The 7707-nt window shown below is 34.9% G+C and overlaps 1 non-coding gene across 1 annotated transcript; it reads left to right on the forward strand.

Moving 5' to 3' along the window:
* The first annotated feature begins 5726 nt into the window (after positions 1–5726).
* On the forward strand, positions 5727–5833 carry LOC131172391 (small nucleolar RNA R71). The gene has a single exon (XR_009142870.1). It is a non-coding gene; the product is annotated as a small nucleolar RNA R71 (small nucleolar RNA).
* Positions 5834–7707: the final 1874 nt, after the last annotated feature.

Genomic DNA, 7707 nt, shown 5'->3' on the forward strand with positions numbered 1-7707 from the left:
TTAAAAATTCAAAAATTTTAAATGAACAAATGAAATGCATGAGTGTAAATGTCAAGTCAACCTATATGTAACTAAGTATGCGTAACTAAGTATATGAGGCTATATGCAAGTGTATGTATGTGAATATGTACAAGTATGAAGTAATGAATGAGTATGTCACTATATGCAAATGAAAAGGAAAAATAATTTTTGCAAAAAATTTACCCTCTCCCCCATACTCAGAATGAACATTGTCCTCAATGTTAAAAGAGTGCAAGGAATGGGATAATTGGGTTATATGTGCATAAAGAATTGTTACCCTGTTGCATAAGCGATAGCATAACTTGTGTTGAAAGTGACACAAGGAGATAAGAAGTGTTACCTCATTGAAGTGCAGCCAATTTAATTAAATAAAATTTGGACAAATTGCACTCATTGCAAAAGAAACAAAGGCAATGGAATCCATTAAATCAATTACACTAAAAAATTTGGAATAGGGAAGTTAAGCTCAAAAATATAGCCATCAAGTGTAAATCCGAAATAGTAAATCAAAGCAAGTGAGCAATGTACTAAAGATATAAAAGAAAAATGTATGTTATGAGGAACTAAAAAAAAAAAAAAAAACGGAATCAGTAAATGGTTCAAGTAAAATAAAAACAACACAAGCAAAATATTAACTAAACAAGTTCAAAATACTAATTAATTAAGCAACGAAAATAAAGACATGAAATGTTTTTTTTTTTTTTTTTTTTATGCTCATTTGCTTGCAATGCATTGTATCCCATCTGCACAAGGAGATTAAAACAATGTTAAACTCTGAATAAGGAGTATAGAAAAACTTAAAACAAATATATATATATGAAAGAAATAAAGAATCAATGAAAAATTATGAGTTATGCCCAAAAATGCTAAGTTTAGGTCTTTAGCTTGACCATACTCACTCAAGATGTTATGGAGAATGAGAGAGATAGCAAGTTGCTATCTTCTCAATTGGCTCACCAACTGAATAGTGCCTCAACCTTTGCCCATTTACCTTGAAATTACCAGATTTTTCACCAAAAATTTCCACAGCACCATGAGGTAAAACTTTCACAATTTTGAATGGACTGGACCACCTTGATTTTAATTTTCCTGAAAAATTTTAACCTTGAATTGAATAAGAGAACCAAATCTCCTTCTTTAAAGTCCTTTTTCTTGATATGCTTATCATGCCATTTTTTAGTTCTTTCTTTATAGATCCTAGCATTTTCATAAGCATCAAGTCTCAATTCTTCTAATTCATCAAGTTGCAAAAGTCTTCTGTGTCCAGTAGCTTGCAAATCAAAATTGATTGCTCTAATGGCCCAATAAGCTTTGTGTTCTAACTCTACGGGCAAATGGCATGATTTCCCAAAAACTAACCTATAAGGTGTAGTTCCTATGGGGGTTTTAAATGCTGTTCTATATGCCCAAAGAGTGTCATCTAATTTAAGGGACCAATCTTTTCTGGACTTATTGACAGTTTTCTCCAAAATTTGCTTGATTTCTCTATTTGTGATTTCTACTTGGCCATTTGTTTGAGGGTGATATGGTGTGGCAATCCTATGCTTTACCCCATATTTTCTCATCAATTTTTCAAATTGGTGGTTGCAAAAATGGCTACCACCATCACTAATTATGGCACGTGGGGCACCAAACTGTCAAAACAATTTTTTCAGAAATTTCACAACAACTTTTGCATCATTGGTAGGTGTAGCTATAGCTTCTACCCATTTAGATACATAGTCCACCCCTACCAAGATATATTTATTCCCATAAGAAGATGGAAATGGCCCCATGAAATCAATTCCCCACACATCAAATAATTCAACTTCCGATATGGACTGTTGGGGCATCTCATCTCTCTTAGAAATGTTGCCTACCCTTTGACACCTATCACATTTGCTTACAAAGTCTCTCACATGTTTAAACATATTAGGCCAATAGAAACTTGATGTCAAGACCTTTTCAACAGTTTTTGAGACACTAAAATGACCACCATATTCAGAGGAATGACAATGGTAAATAACATCATGTATTTCTTCCTCTGGTATACATCTCCTAATTATTCCATCATTACATCTTCTAAACAAAAGAGGTTCTTCCCAAGAATAAAATTTAACATCATGCAAGAATCTTTTCTTTTGCTGCCAAGATAAATCAGGTGGCAAGACACCACAAGACAAGAAGTTCACAATATCAGCAAACCATGGAAGTGCAGAATTCAACACATACAATCGCCATTCATGAAAAACTCATCAATTGGCACAATTTCATCATCTTTATTTTCGCTTTATCCTAGAAAGGTGATCACCACCACATTTTCAACACCCTTTTTATCTCTTATTTCCAAATCAAATTCTTGAAGTAATAAAATCCATCTAATCAACCTAGATTTAGCTTCTTTCTTGCTCATTAAATACCTTATTGCTGCATGATCAGTGAAAACAATTACCTTTGAGTTGACCAAATAAGAACGGAATTTATTGAGTGCAAATACTACCGCAAGGAACTCCTTTTCAGTTGTGGCATAATTAACTTGAGCTTCATCAAGGGTTCGGCTTGCATAGTAAATGGCATAAGGTTTTCTATCTTTCACTGGCCAAGGATACTCCAACAAAGAAACTCGCTTGCATCACACATGATTTCAATGGCAAAGTCCAATCCGGTTGCATGATAGGAGTCATGTTAATGCCGCTTTTAACTCGCAAAAGCAACCATACAATCTTGATTAAAATCAAATTTAACATCATGATTCAAAAGATTTGTTAAGGGTTTAGCAAGTTTAGAAAAATCTCAATAAATCGCCAGAAACCCGAGATGTCCAAGAAAACTCCGCACTCCTTTGACAGTGGTTGGAGGTGGCATTTTTTCAATAATTTCTATTTTAGCTCTATCCACTTCAATTCCCCTATTTGAGATTAAATGCCCTAAAACGATCCCCTCTTGGACCATAAAGTGGCATTTCTCCCAATGCAATACCAAATCATTATCAGCACACTTCTACAAGATTTTAGACAAATTAGTCAAGCATGAATCAAAATTAATGCCATATACTGAAAAGTCATCCATGAAGACCTCCATAATTTCTTCAATAAAATCAGAAAAAATGGCCATCATGCACCTTTGAAATGTGCCAGGCGCATTACACAATCCGAATGGCATCCTTCGATAGGCAAAGGTGCCATAGGGACAGGTAAAGGTAGTTTTTTCTTGGTCATCAGGATGTATTGGAATTTGAAAGAAACCAGAATATCCATCTAAGTAACAAAAGAATGAATGCTTGGCTAATCTTTCTAACATTTGATCCATAAAAGGAAGGGGAAAATGGTCTTTTCTTGTAGCATTGTTCAACTTCCTATAGTCTATGCACATTCTCCAACCTGTAACAGTTCTAGTGGGTATCAATTCATTATTCTCATTTTTAACAACTGTCACCCCACCTTTTTTTGGTACAACATGCACAGGACTAACCCACTCACTGTCAGAAATGGGGTAAATAATTCCAGCAGCTAGTAATTTTAGGATTTCCTTTTGCACAACATCCTTCATTGTAGGATTCAATCTTCTTTGGTGTTCAATGGAAGGTTTACTATTTGGCTCAAGGAAAATCCTATGCATACAAACTGTTGGACTAATTCCCTTTATATCATCAATTGCATAACCCAAAACTCTTCTATATTCTCTCAAAACTCTCAACAATTTTTCATTCTCAATATCAGTCAAAGATGCATTAATTATAACAGGATATGTTTCATTCGGTCCAAGAAAAGCATACCTGAGGTTGGAAGGAAGAGGTTTAAGATCTACCTTTGGGGCATCCTCTACCTTTAATGATGGTGGTTTGATCTCTAAATTTTGTACTCCTTCAAGTTGAAAAATTGTGGCTTCAGGATGTGGTGGAGAGCTCTCCAAGTGTTGTGCAAAAGCAGCTATGTTGAGATTGTCATCATCAATGCTCCCACCATGGACTAAGCAATTTTCAAGTGGGTCTTGTGGATAGCTTTTTCTGAAATGCTCTTGAACAATCTCATCAATGATGTCTACCCGCAAACAAGACTCAACTTCTTCATGTTTCCTTTTCATGGCTGGATTGATGTTGAATATCATTTGATCATCTCCCACTCTAAGTGTCAATTTCTCACCCTTTACATCAATTAATGCACCACCAAGTTGCCAAAAAGGGTCTTCCCAATAAGATAGGAACTTTTTTGTCTTCTTCCATATCTAGAATTAAAAATTCCACCGTAATGTAGAATTTCCCAACCTTGATAGGCACATTTTCAAGAATGCCTTCCGGATACTTAATTGAACGGTCAGCCAATGAAAGATACATGTTTGTGGGCTTCAACTCTCCCATATTCAACTTCTCATATATTGAAAGAGGCATTAGGCTGACACTAGCTCCAAGGTCACATAAGGCATTTGCCACACAATTATCACCAATATGACAAGGAATGGAAAACACCAGGATCTTTGAGTTTGGGAGGTAACTTCTTCTGAATTATAGCACTGCTTTGCTCTCCCAAGTTGATGGTTTCATAATCTTCTAGCCTTCTCTTGTTGGAAAGAATCTCCTTCAAAAACTTGGCATAACTTGGCATTTGGGATAGTGCCTCAGTGAATGGCACATTGATATACAATTTCTTTAGCACTTCAAGGAATTTGCCAAATTGTTTGTCTAGCTTGTGCTTGATGAATCTTTGAGGGTAGGGAAGGGTGGGCTTGTAAGGTTCTGTGGGATGTATGGTTTCTCTCCTCATCTTGCTCACTTTTGCTTTCTTCTTCTTTTTCATTTTTCTTGCTCTCAACCGAATTTTCTTCTTTTGTGCTCTCTTTTTCTTCTCTTATTTTTTCTCTTGACCAACTTTTTTACCACTTCTCAAGGTCACAACCTTACATTGTTCATGAGGGTTTTGGGGTTGGCTAGGTAGTTTCCCATAGGAATTGCTTCCTGATGAGCTTGCTTGTTGCGCCAATTGAGTCTCCAACATGCGGTTGTGGACTTGTAATTGATCCATGGTTTGTCTCATGTGTTGCATTTCTTCCTCCAATTTGCTATTCATCTTGCTTTGTTCAGCAAAAAATTTCTTCATCATGCTTTCCAAGGTTGGCTTCGGTTCATGAGGTGGAAGGGATTGTTGTGCTCTTGCTTGATATCCAGGTTGTGGCTGCCTTGTGGGCTGAAATTGAGGCTGAAATTGAGGCCTATTTTGCTGCATAAACTGCTGGTTATGAGCATAATTTGAGCTTTGGCCTTGTTGAGCAAAAGTTGCTTGTGGTCTCCATGTTGAGTTGTTCACATTAGAGTAAGCATTTCCCATAGGTTTTTGTTGATAACCTCCTGCATAAGCAGCTTGTTCTTGCAAATAATCATCACCATAAGAAGAGTAATTAACTCCACAACTTTGGCTTCCATCTGTGAAAGCAACTTGTTGCATAGTTGTAGGAGTTGAGGTTGTTGCCTTTGTGCAAAAATCACTAAGAAGCTGAGTCAACTGGTCAAATCTTGCATTCATGTAGTTAACTGAGTCAAGTTCATAGATCCCGGCTTTCTTTGGCTCAAGTGCTCTAGGATTTCCCCATAAATGGGTATTATGAGCAATCTTCTCTAATAAATCATAGCATTCTTCACTTGTCATTCTCATGAAATCTCCTCCGCTTGTGAATCAATTGTGTTTCTTATGGTCGAGTAACTCGTGTAGAAATTCAACAATCATCCATTTCGTATTTCATGATGAGGACATTGCCTTTCAAGCTCCTTAAATCTCATCCAAGATTCATACAAAGTTTCATCATCTCTTGGCTTAAAAGCTACCATTAAATTCCTCAAATGAGTAGTTTTCCCGGGTGGAAAAAATTGAGATAGAAAAGCTTGAGATAGCTGCTCCCAAGTAGCTATAATAGCTTGTGGGAGTGAGTCATACCACTCCAATGCTGAATCCCGAAGAGAGAATGGAAATAAGGTGAGCCGAATAACTTCATCCAAACTCCAGCTGCCTTTGTGTGCCACATATCATTAAAAATTTCTTCAAATGAGAATGAGGATTTTCAAGTGACTACCTCCAAATTGTGAATTCAACCATTTGAATGAGACCAGTCTTTAACTCAAATTGATTAGCTCCTATGATAGGTCTGTTATCTCTCACATCTGCACATCTAGGAAAAGCATAATCCAACATGGATCTTCTTTGAGGATCATTTTGATTAGCAACTGCATTTTGCCCGTTTTGCTCATTTCCTCCATTATCTCCACCAATAGCTCTATTTTGATTCTCCATATTTTTAATTGTCTCCTCTTGCTCAAATCTTTGTTGTTCTTCTTTTCGCTTCTTTTCTTCTTTTGTATTCCTTTTGTTGGCTCGTAATTTTTCAATTTCGTGATTAAACAATAATTAAGATCACTTGTGCTTTTCGATCGCCTCATAAACAAGAAAAGTACTAAAAACACAAGGAACAATAGTGAAAATAAAAGAAAATAAAAATTCTAATTAGCTTAAAACAATTAAAATCCAACTTAAAAACAAACAATTCCTAAGAACGCCAAAAACTTGATACTGTGTGTATATCCGCAAGTGCACGGGTCACAGTAGTATAGTTTTAAAAAAATGATATCGATCCCACAGGGAATTGTGCTTAAGTTGGAAATAAAAGTATAAGCTAATTAGAATGACAAAAATTAAAGATGTAAAATGAAATTTTAAATTAAGACAAAAATTAAAGATGTAAAATGAAATTTGGAATTAAAATTGGTATTTGAGGAATTAAAACTAAATCAAACAATTAACTAAAATTAATTAAACTAGATTACCAAAAATTAATTTGGAATTTCTATTTATGAAATTTGAGAGGAATTAAATCTAAATTCAATAAAAATAAAAATAAAGTGATTCTAGAGATTGGATTTAAACTGGATTTAAATTTAAATTGGATTTAAATTGAAATTGCTATTTAAATGATTTGGAGGATTTAAATCTAAATTCAATGAAAATTAAATTGATTCTAGAGATTGGATTTTCAATATTGTTTGCATGTGGTTTATCCCTAATTTAGCCAAACACATGAGAATTGCAATTTTGAGGGAAATCAATTCTTAAATTTTTGAAACCTTTTTCAAGCATCTCAAAATTGGTTTTCATTAAATCAAACCCTGTTTTCACGGTATTTCAAACCTAACAAAAACCCAATTAATGCTCCAATTGATTTTTGGAAAGTTCCCCTTAATCTTCTTAGCTTATTTCTAACACCAAGAAAATAAAGTTTATTGCAAGATTATCCATCCCCAATATTCACTTTTCAGTCCATCTATTAAGGATTAAAACTTAACTTAATGAGGGCCCATTCATCAAGCAAGGCAACAAGCTCACAAGCAATAAATCAAAATGTAACAAATCCCATTTAAATGGCTAAATCTCAAAACCACTATACAAATCAATATTTACAAACCCATCTCTAGAATCTCAATCAACTACTCACAAATCATTGTTTAAAGACAAACCCAAATGAAGAAATGAAGAAATAATGGAAATGTAAGCTAAAGGGGTAGAAAAACTCAAAGAAATTGCGTATGATCTGCCGAAAAGTGCGTAAACGTGATCCTTGCCGTCACTGGAAGAAAATGCGTATGTGCTCCTCCTTCTCTCTTTCTAACTTTTCCAAATTGCCTCCCTTGCTCTCTATGCCAAGATAATGATAAAATGAGGCTTTATA

Source organism: Hevea brasiliensis, chromosome 13 (assembly GCF_030052815.1).
Source record: "Hevea brasiliensis isolate MT/VB/25A 57/8 chromosome 13, ASM3005281v1, whole genome shotgun sequence".
In the NCBI taxonomy this organism is placed as follows: Eukaryota; Viridiplantae; Streptophyta; class Magnoliopsida; order Malpighiales; family Euphorbiaceae; genus Hevea; species Hevea brasiliensis.